We start from the raw sequence: 11,393 nt of genomic DNA on the forward strand, positions 1-11,393 counted from the left end.
CAAGCGCCGCTTTTGCGGTCTCCACTTAAATCCTAGGCGCCGCATCTGCAAAGCAAATCCCACATCTGCGCTATCGCAGGTGCACTTCCTCAACCGCTTCTGCGGTTCCAGCTGATGCCTTCCTTGGCCGCATCTGCGGCTCCAAACTCGCTTCTGCGAGACCGCACCTGGGGTCCTCTAGCCGCAGGTGCGGTTATGACAGCAAATGGGAAAAACTTCAGCTGCCAAAACCTAATTCAAATCTTTCGCCAACCATCCGAAATCACCGCGAGGCCCCCGGGACCTCAACCAAAGGCACCAACAAGTCGCATACCACTCACCAACTTGTACCAATTTTCAAAACACCTCAAACAACATCGAATCGACCAAATCATATCGAATTCAAGCCTAAAGTTCCAAAATCTTCCGAAAAACACTTTTGATCCAAAAGTCTATCAAACCACGTCCGAATAACCTGAAATTTTGCACGCACATCCCAAATGACACAACAGACCTATTGTAACTTCCGGAATTCCATTCCAACCCCTATATCAAAATCTCACCTATCAACCGAAAAATGCCAAAATTCCAATTTCGCCAATTCAAGCCTAAATCTACTCCGGACCTCCAAAACACATTCTGATCACACTCCTAAGTCCCAAATCACCTCCCGAAGCTATTCGAATCACCGGAGTTCACATCCGGGTCCTATTTCACATAAGTCAACATCCGGTTGACTTTTCCAACTTAAGCTTTCTTAAAAGAGACTAAGTGTCTCAAAACTTACCAAAAACTCTCCGAAACCGAGCCAACCAACCCGATAACACATAATACAGTTGAACAAGACAATAAGAAGCAGATGGGGAAAACGGGGCGGTAACTTATGAAAAGACCGGTCCGGTCGTTAAAATGCGCAACTAATGTTCCTATGTTAAATATTAATATTATGTGATTATTGGGCCAAGTGGGAGAATGTAAGATTTTCTTACGTTTATTGGTGGCCCAATAAGTTTAAGGCCCATAATTAATATTTAATTAATGAGCAAATCTCATCCGTCCGATCTGTTACTTGATGGACGTACCAGATTAAGTGAGAACCTCTATAAATTGGTCCTCTCCCCACCCATTAGGGTTACCGTATTTTTCTATTCTTTCTTCCATCACTAAAGTCGGTAGTAACATAAAGCTAGGTCAAGGGGCGAGAAATCAATTTCAATTAACGCTTCTGCTTCACGATAGTGGCTTCCGCTTCAGGTATGTTTTCTGTAGCGATTTTGTGTAAGATTATCATGTTCAAGATCCTGGTATAAATTATGTGTTTATGTGTCACGACCCAAAATCCACTAGTCGTGATGGAACCTAACCCAACATGCTAGGTAAGCCGACTAATAACTATCAAATTCCATTAAAGTCAACCAAACAATTAAATAGAGAAGTTAACTGAATTTTATACATTCCCCAAGGACTGGTAGTACAAATCATGAGCTTCTAAGAATAGAGTCTACAAAGTAGATATGAAGAAAATATATATTCTGTTCGAAAAGTACATAAACAAAATTTTATAATCTAAGGCTACCGTGAACAAGAGGCAGCTGCAGCAAGAATGCAGGTACGCCTTCAAATCCAGCAACCATGGAACGCAGCAACATCGGCATCCGGGATTTGCACGCAATGTGCAAGAAGTGCAGTATGAGTACAACCGACCCCATGTACTCAAAAAGTAACAAACCTAACCTCAAGTTGAAAGTAGTGACGAGCTGGAACATAAGTCGGGTATAACACCAATAACCAACAACAATTTATACAACGTAGAGCATAAAAACAAGGAAATAATCTTAGGGACAAAAAATGTTCAGCTTTTGCACAATTTTCCAAAAATAGTTCCGCTTTTCAAGGATATTAGTGAAAACCCAAATCCTTTATCGAAATCATCGAAATTTTTTGAGATAGTTTGAAAACTATAATTTTCCTGAAAAATCCTTTCCACGATAAAAATGTTTCATTTCCTTTCCAAGTAAAAAGTGTGAAATACCACTCTATGCCCACATATCAATGTGTGTAAAAAGTCATGAATGATGTGATACCGTACATCATGAGGAAAATGCGTCTCTATGCATGTATGTCATATATGCATGCCAATACCATGTATCTCAGAGATGAATCATGTACTCACACTCTCAGAGTACTCAACCTCACTGTATCACACTTTCCACTCATCATACTCAATCACTCGGTACTGTATATGGCCCATACAGCTTAGGGAAATCCATTCCGGAACATATACAACACTGACTATAAGTCACCCATTACCAAGGAAAAAGGGCAGTCCAACCCTGTGGAGAAATCCATCTCCAGCTATCAAGTACTTCGGACAAATCCATATCTAGGGAAATCCATCCCTCAATAATATATAAATGCTCAACCACTCGATACTGTATATGGCCCATGTGGTCCAGGAAAATCCATCCCGAAACATATACAACACTGACTATAAGTCACACAATATCGAGGAATAAGGGCAATCCAACCCTGTGGAGAAATCCATTTCCAGATATCATATATTTCGGACAAGTCCATGTCCAGGGAAATTCATCCCTCAATAACATCATTTGCGCCCACTATGGGTGTGCAGACTCCGGAGGGGTTCCTACGGCCCAAACGCTATAACAAGCCAATCATGGCATAAATCAATATAACATGTTGCGGTGTGCAGCCCGATCCCATAACTGTCACTCATAATCAGGCTCTCGCCTCACTCAGTCATCAATATCTCCAGTCTCACCCACGGGCTCACAATGTCATGAAAACTAACCTGGAATAATGATATGATGTATCAATAAATAACAACTGAGACTGAGATATGATATAAATGCATGAATGTGATTGAGTACAAAATATCAATAAAATCAATGAGATGACAACAAGAAACGACCGCTAGGGATCCCAACAATATCAGCATAAAACCTAAACATGATATCTAGCATGATGTACAGCTCAATTACTTTATCACATGGTGAAAAACACAAATACCAAAGTGGGCCACTAAACAGTGCCCTGGAAACAACAGAGTCATAACTCACAGGGTGCACGCCCACACGCCCGTTACCTAGCATGTGCGTCACCTCAACACCAATCACATGACACATAATTCGGGGTTTCATACCCTCAGCACTAAATATAGAAGAGTTACTTATCTTAAACAAGCCAATTCCGACACCGAGCAAGCCAAGCGATGCTCCAAGAATACCATCACGCGCAGTTCCAACCTCCGAACGGCTCGAAACTAATCAAAAACAACTCAACTACATCAAACAATACTAAAGGAACCAATCCTAATCGAAAAAGGTCGAATCTTTAATCGAAAGCCCAAAATCACCAAAAAAGCCCAACCCGAACCCGCACCTCGGAACCCGATAAAACTCACAAAATTCGTCAACCCATACAATTACGAGTTCAACCATACTAGTTTCACTCAAATCCGACTCTGAATCGGTGTTCAAAACTCAAAAATTCATATTGTGAAACTTTAGGCCAAAACCCCCAATTTCTTCTTTAAAATTCATCAAACAAAAGCTAAAATCGAAGATAGGTTCACGAAATATAATCAAAACCGAGTAGAGAACACTTACCTTAATTCATATCCTGAAAATCGACTCGAAAATTGCCCAATTCCGAGCCCCCCAACTCAAAATATGTTAAATGAACAAAACCCTCATTTTAACACTGTTCTGCCTCGTTTCTTATGCCGAAAGATCTCGAAACTCACTTTTGATGCCTCCAATAGATTTCTTGTAAAATTCTAGTCAAGTTAGGCTCTTGAATCACTCCATTTGACCTTATATTGAAGGAGATATGTTGGTTTTANNNNAGCCAAATAGAGTGGACACTGGGATAGTTACCCGTTGATGAAATCGTATACATGCCGGCAGCCCGACCACATTTCCTTCTGATGGGGCTTAGAAGCATTCAGCCTTACGCACCGTATCGAGTGTTGAGGCAGCTGGGGAGATGCCAGATTGTACCTAAGGATGATGATCTCAGTTTGCAAGTGGTTGAGATTGGCCCTGATGGCCAGTTTCCTGAAGCAATGGTCCGCCAGGTCTGGAGCGAATGTCAATATTTGGCGGCAAACACTTGTGTTCGAGATCAAGCCAAAGGAGAAGTGTCTCCTGATTATCAGGCTTGGTATAGAAGGGACGTTGCATTCGGGAGACCGGCCAAAAGACCTCACATCCAGGAATTTGTTGAATCATCACAAGAACAGTGGGCTTGGTTAGCTAAGGAAAATGAATACAGGACCCGCATAGGAGCATTGGAAAAACAGGTCCAAGACCTCCGATTTGAAAATAGCTTGCAAGCCGCGGCTGATGAAGGTGAGAAAAACCAATTGGCCAAAGAGAATGAAGCCTTGCGAGCCCGAATCCAAAAAATGAAGTTAGAGGCCGATAATCCTGTCAGGAGTGCCAAAGATGCAAAGCTTATAGCAAATCTAAGGCAAAAGGTGAACGACTACAGTTTTGACCGTAACAAGGCAGAAAAGGAATTAGCTGGGGTCCAGAAACAATTGGCTAAAAATGCAGAAGAACGGGCCCGCATGGTTAAACAGTTAAAAGAAGAATATGACAATGAGGTCACGGGATTAAAGAAAAAGGTTATTGCCACAGAAAACCGTATGATCAAGCAGGCAAAAGAGTTCAAAGTCGAAAGGGAACATTGTTACATGGCATTGGCACAGTTAGAAAGGGACTTGCAACAACTCCGGGAACAAAGCCAAGCGGATGAGCGAACTTTGGAGGCCAGGGCCCAACAGATAGGGCGATTGCTTCAAGAGAAAGGAAGAATCCGAGAAAGAATCTTAACCGTTGCTCATTCCATTACTAGAAAATGTCAAATATGCGAGAACATGACCCGTACTACCTTCCTAGCATCAGTGATGACATTCGTGAAGCAGATAATGAACGACCTAGACAGACTTCAAGGGGAACTTGCATATAGGCCCGCGGCGAGACCGAATGATGTCCCGCGGGAACCAGGAGCTTTAATGTATTCGTAATTGTCTTTAAGTCTACACCCTTTCTTCTACTAAAAAAAAAGGGGGGGGGGGGGTTGTCGTCCGAGTCTGTATTTCCTTTTTGGGCGGTAGGTCATTTGGGCTTGTGTTTCTTTTTACCAGAGTCTGTATTTTTTTTTAAGGGACAGTCAGTTGATCGAGTCTGTATTTTGTTTGAATAGGGATGATGAAGTTTGTTAGTTGTTTTGAGTCTTTGTAATAGACAAGTTTGCTATCAATAAAATTGAAATTGTCCAAAAAATACCACGCTCCTACTTTGCATTTATTTTTACGAACTATGCTTGGTCTGATTCACGCGGGGTCGTGATACGTAGGCAATCTCCATAGGATTCGACCGTTTCTAAATAATAAAAGGGAAAACCAGAAAAGAATGGTACAAACAGGGGAAAAACCAAATGAAAGAAGACCAATAAAGGGAGAGCAAAACAAAGTGAAAAGATAAGAGTGGGAACTAATTGGCAAGAAAAGAAATGAAAGTCGGGATGACGCATGTGAATGAATAGAGGCATAATAGAGACGTTTGACTGCTTAGGTACATCCACCCATCAATGTGCGGTTATCTATTTGTCAATGCCCTAACCGCTAACCAAGTTGTTGTTGATGAGTCCAGATAGGTGTTTAAGCTGACTGGCATTCTGGCAACCCATCCTTACAACACCCGTTCCAAGGACAAGTCAAATATGACCAATCAGGATTTGGAAGCAAGCGTTATTGACCCATCCGGAGAGGAGGAGGCAGTGGACGTTAACACAATAAGAGAAGAGATGTACAAACTAAAGCAACAAATGGCCGAAATGTACTAGGCCTGGTCGAAGGGACATCCACCACCCGTCTATCCTGCGAACCCCAATTACCTCCCACCACCAGCTCAACCCCAAGATCCTCCCACAGTGAACTCATCTCCCGCTTTCCCGACGTACCAGCAGTACTACGGAACCACCTCTCAGACACCGCCGCCACCACCACCNATACCCACTATTATCCCATATCAAAAATAATGTGAATTGTACTTATGTTTGAGTCTATGTGATTAATGTGAATTGTACTTTATGTTTGAGTCTATGTGATTAGTCAATAAACACGTGTACTTTCTTTCCCCCTTACCAAATCACATGTATTATTTTAGATTCACAGTTCATCTCTCTTCTCCTCTAACTAGATGTTGATGCCCGTGCACTGCACGGTCCCAAAATTTATTCTAAAATGTGTTATCATCACTTTTACGGAATGCTAATATCACAGGAAAAATATTATTTGGATGTAGGCCATTTGCCAATAAGGAATCAAATAAAGATTGACATATATCAAAATTGATTATTCTTCCATCATATCGACAATTGTTGTGATATTTGTATCAAAGGAAAAAAAACTCAAAAAGCTTTCCTACCTCACAAACACTTAACCATTAGGAAGACAAATGTATCTGCATTTGTCAAAGCTACTCATCAAACCATTAACCGTTAGGAAGACAAAATTTTGTGCATTTATTAAAGCTATCCATTAAGCCGTTAACCATTAGGAAGACGAATGTCTCTGCATTTGTCAAAGCTATCCCTCGTATGGATGCATAGGAATGTCTGTAGTAGATAAAATGCAACTCCACAAAATAGTAGTCATCTTTTTCAACCATGGTTACATCCGGTAAACAAGCAAACAAAAAGTGCATTACCATTGTCAAATTATACACAAAGCAAATTCTTAGTAGATTAAACAGGTGTCAAGAGTACCTAAATGTAAATGCTTAAATGCTCATAACACATCGATCCCAAAAGTATTTAATACATTAGTAAAAATAATCTCAAAGAAATCATTGCATACTTCTAAAGAGATCTCCCTGAGAACGTGAAAAGAAGACTACAAAGGCACTTCACAGTAGTAATTTAGAGCAATAACCAAAAGTACATCTCCTTGCGTTCAAAGGACAACTATGGAAATTGCAATTTAACACAGTTTTCTGTTTTGATATGAGAAGGTTTCTCATTAATATGCCGTAATTCTAGCTTCAAACTTTTCTGCAAATGCATCTAGCATTGGTGAGACCTCATATAAATAACTGTTCTAACTCTACCATATCTATTGTTTAATTTCTCCTGGAACAATCACAAACACTTCTAATAATGGATCTACTACCATAAATTCAATGCGTAATCTCAACATTCAATGTGTATGATCTCATTTTTCAATTAGTCAACCATTTAATTTGGTTGCATAATTTGAAAAATACAGTTTGTTCTAATTTAAAATACCATCGGATTCTGTACTCATAAGCCTTAGATCCTCACCTTAAGCAGTTCCATTATGCTATGACAAAGAGCTTTATGCATAGCACTAAGATGTCTTTCTCGAATATTACAATCTGCCCATAGATAGTTTCCTGCCAAATGACTCAAATATAGTAATAAAAATATTTGTGAATCTTGAATATCAAAGTTAAGAATGAAACACATTTAACTACTTTTCAAACAATGATATATGCAACGGGAAAACATATATTACCAGAGGATGAGCCAAGTTCATAGTAAATCCTATTACATCTCCTAAATCTTTTCTTTCCTTAGTGGGACTACAATTGACTTGTATTTCGATACTATGGATAGATGTAAACAACTCAAGAATTAAGGAGGGAAACACATATCATAGCATAAATAACAATAACAACGATCTTAAAGAAATAGAAACAAACGCAAAATATCATCTATAGAAAGCAGGGGAAAAGAAAGCACATGCCGACAACATGTTTTGCGAAAAAATAATATTAAGAAGGCAATATGAAAAACCTAGTAAAATGAAAATCAACATACCTTCGTAGAATAGTTAAACCACGTGCACGTAATGCCAGAATAAATAAAACGTTAATTATTAGTGTTCATAGTAAGCTGGCTTGAAAATAAGTAGCAGTTCTAGTACCATAATAATATTTAGCAATTCACAAAATAAAATCATTCCCAGATAACAGTGTCAGACGGGTTTAACACATTCTGAAACTTAGTTTGGCATTATACCGAGCGGTTTTTAGTACATTTCCAAATCAAAATATAGATAAATGCGCCAAGATTATCAAGAAAATAATTTTCTAAAAACTGTAAAAAATTTCATAAGTACTTATACCTTTGAGAGCAACAAAATTAAAATGCAAATGCCTTGGCATAATGCAAAAGGAGATCAACAGTTCCAAGTCGCTAGCCAAATTAGTTAAAATATCTCTGACAATGTCCATTGTGTAAACAGAAAATCGAGTAATGAAGGTCTATTTCCCATTCAATTTGAAAAGTGCGGTGGCTAAATAACCTCTTGAATGAAACTAAGGAATTAACTATTGTCATTTCAAGATCTTTCTAATCATCAGATGCAACACTTTTGATAATAGTTACATCAACTTTTGTAAGAATATCTTCAATATATAGTTCTTCATAATCTTTAAGACATGAGATATCTTCGGATTGTGAACATAAGAAGATTCAATTGATTATCCATGCATGCTTATGAGTCATGATAACTATAAAATACCCAGTTAATTGTAGGCAGACACAGTCATATCTCGCACACTGTTTTTCAACTGAGCAGATGCCTATAATAAAGTTTAAGCAGTAAGAAATACCACGATAGAGAGCGAAATTAAATCAGTTGGGTTTCTATATTTAAGTACCCTCAACCTTGCAGGGTCAGAATACCAAAAAAGGATTCTAACCTGAATAAATGTCATAAAAAACTTTTAATTGAAAAATTACTGCAGATCACTTCCACCAATAAGAGTTGTTACGCTGCAAGAAATATGTAGTTGCGTTTAACTCTCTAACTATTAACAGCATCAACAGTAAAATAAAGGTTATGATAGAGATGAACCATTAACCTATAATAATATAGAAGGATAAAGGAGAACCTGCACCTCTTATGAGAAAATGTACCTTTTCAAGAAAACATAAGGATTACTTTAATATGGTAAAAGTTTTCGCCATCCCTCCAAAGGCTCGTCGCTCTTTTACCTATCCATAAAGAACAATGACACTAAAGTTACTCATGAAGTTTCACAATAATTCCAAGGGAAAGAAGACTGAGAGTTGTAAATGCAAGCAAACAAAGAGATTAAGATTTTAGCAGCCAAAGACAACTCAATTCCCAACTGAACAGCACTTTTCCGATTGTTGGCTCAATTTACAGCAGAGAAACACCCTTCAGATTGCGAAATGATATATGAGTATGTACTTGAGCTTACTAAAATAATGAAGATTCATATCGCCTATCCCAACTTATTTTAGACTGAGGCATAACTGTTGTTATAGTAGAACACCTGTCACCAGAGAAAAGGGAAAAAATATTCCGTTATTTCAGGCATATTATCAAGCACCATAGGTGCATCGGTGTATTAATTGGATAAATTCACTAACATGCAAATAAATATCTAACAATAACTATAGATTCAAAGGAAATTTTGGCATAGATTACTGTGAATCAAAATTTGTAGAATCAAGTGACTTTCTCGAATTCTTCTTTCAAATCTCAACAAACTAAAAGTATTTTTATGTTTCTATTTCCTGCTTTTTAGTGGTCAAGAAACTAAAAATCTCAAGTAAATCCAAAAGGAACAACATATAACAAGCAATAAATAACAAAATTAAAAAGAAAACAATTACAGAAACTAAGCAGAAAAATATAAATTGAAAACAAATTGAGAAGAAATAGCAATAGAGAAATGAACAATTAACTTACAGAAGAAAGAAGCCAAGAGCAGAAGGAAGGAGAGAGATAACAAGGAATGAATGACATCAAAGACCGGGAGTATACATAACCAGGAATCTATTTTTATAGATGCATGTGCGGATCAGGTAGATTTACTGACATGCAGTTAAAGATCTAGCAAGAAATTATGCAAAGAGTAGGAAAAGCAAAAAATGGACAAACCTTCACAGAAAATCTAGAAGTGATGGGCAAAAATCACTGCAAGAAAGGAAAAAGCAGGGGAAAACTTATCAGAACTAACAAATGAAACAGAGCTGGGCTAGAAATTTAGAAACCACAAATGGAGCCTTTGGGAAATATAATACGCAGAACTGAATGCCAAATAGAGCGGAAGAAAGAGAACATTGTAGAACTTACTGGGGCAATTTCAACTACATACAATAGAGACACACTTCTTTACAAGAATGAGCAGAGCGAAATTACCACCTTAACCACAAAGAATCAACAATTACCGAAATGCCCTTCGTCATACACAAGGCTTTCTCTTATTATATAGTTATATATATATATATATATATATATATATATATATATATATATATATATATTAGTGGATGTCCATAACTCCTAGAGAAATTACTTCCACTACTCTTCTCTATTATGTAGATAATTCCCACAACTTCTCACCATTATAGTTGTAACTCCCACACCTCCATAACCTCTCCATGATCTCAAATGTTTAATGTCATGTTTATGGCATTCTTTTGTATACCTCTACATAATCCTATAAATAGAGGGTTTTGGCATCACATTGTACATACTTGACACACTTGAAAGAAATAAGAAGCTCTCATCTCTTTCTCACCACATTCTTGTCTATTTTTTTGTTTTATTAATTTGAGCTAAGTCTCATAATACGTTATCAGCACGATTTTCGTTAAGGTAATATTCTAACTTTATATCATATTTGTGAACTACATCGCTTCATTCACATTAATTACCAACATAACAGTTATGTTTGGTTACAGATATGTTGGTATCTAATTTTTGGCCAACACTACTTTTATTGCTTATGTAATGTCGAATAATTATTTTATATTAGTTCATATGAATCATCAAATATGATAACATTAGACTGAACGATTTTATGCCTGTGGTCATTACAAGTGGGTAATATTTTTAAATGCTCGAGGGTCAGCTCAGCATGCTTTAGCCTATTATGTCATTGGTTGAGGGTAAGACGTTGGGTTTGAGTCCTGGTGTACCATGATATTGGGTTTGAGCCCAACACATTATAACCTTACACGTTTTTGTATGGATTAGCATTGAGTTCAAGTCTCAATGCACCATATTGATAATATAATGATGACTAAAGAAAAATAAGGTATTTTTCATGATAAAGCATGAAGCTTGTCTCACTTGATTTGCTCCATTCTTGAAGTGAATATGATAGTGGTGCATAATAAATCTAAATGAATACAAGTGATTGACCAATGAACGTGAGCGTACCAAAGACCAAAATAATAATAGTCATTATTATGATAATTGTATAAAGAAGAACAATAAAGGTTCTCAAAATAATCCTTCAAAGGTGAAGAAAATGTGTATCAGTATGGCCTGTAACTATGAGGCACGTCGTTCAGACAATTATAGTCCATTTTTTGAA

At 37.6% G+C, this 11,393-nt stretch overlaps 1 long non-coding RNA gene across 2 annotated transcripts; it reads right to left on the bottom strand.

Annotated features, from left to right (window-relative positions):
- Nucleotides 1–6,898: 6,898 nt before the first annotated feature.
- On the bottom strand, nt 6,899–10,149 carry LOC109208521. Of its 2 annotated transcripts, XR_002065189.1 has the most exons (5): nt 9,950–10,149; nt 9,264–9,338; nt 8,956–9,033; nt 8,739–8,811; nt 6,899–7,424 (listed from the first exon to the last, which is right to left on the bottom strand). It is a non-coding gene; the product is annotated as an uncharacterized LOC109208521 (long non-coding RNA). The 2 variants fall into 2 exon arrangements; XR_002065188.1 differs by having other exon boundaries at nt 6,899–8,811.
- Nucleotides 10,150–11,393: the final 1,244 nt, after the last annotated feature.

This window comes from Nicotiana attenuata, unplaced genomic scaffold (genome assembly GCF_001879085.1).
Source record: "Nicotiana attenuata strain UT unplaced genomic scaffold, NIATTr2, whole genome shotgun sequence".
Lineage (NCBI taxonomy): Eukaryota > Viridiplantae > Streptophyta > Magnoliopsida > Solanales > Solanaceae > Nicotiana > Nicotiana attenuata.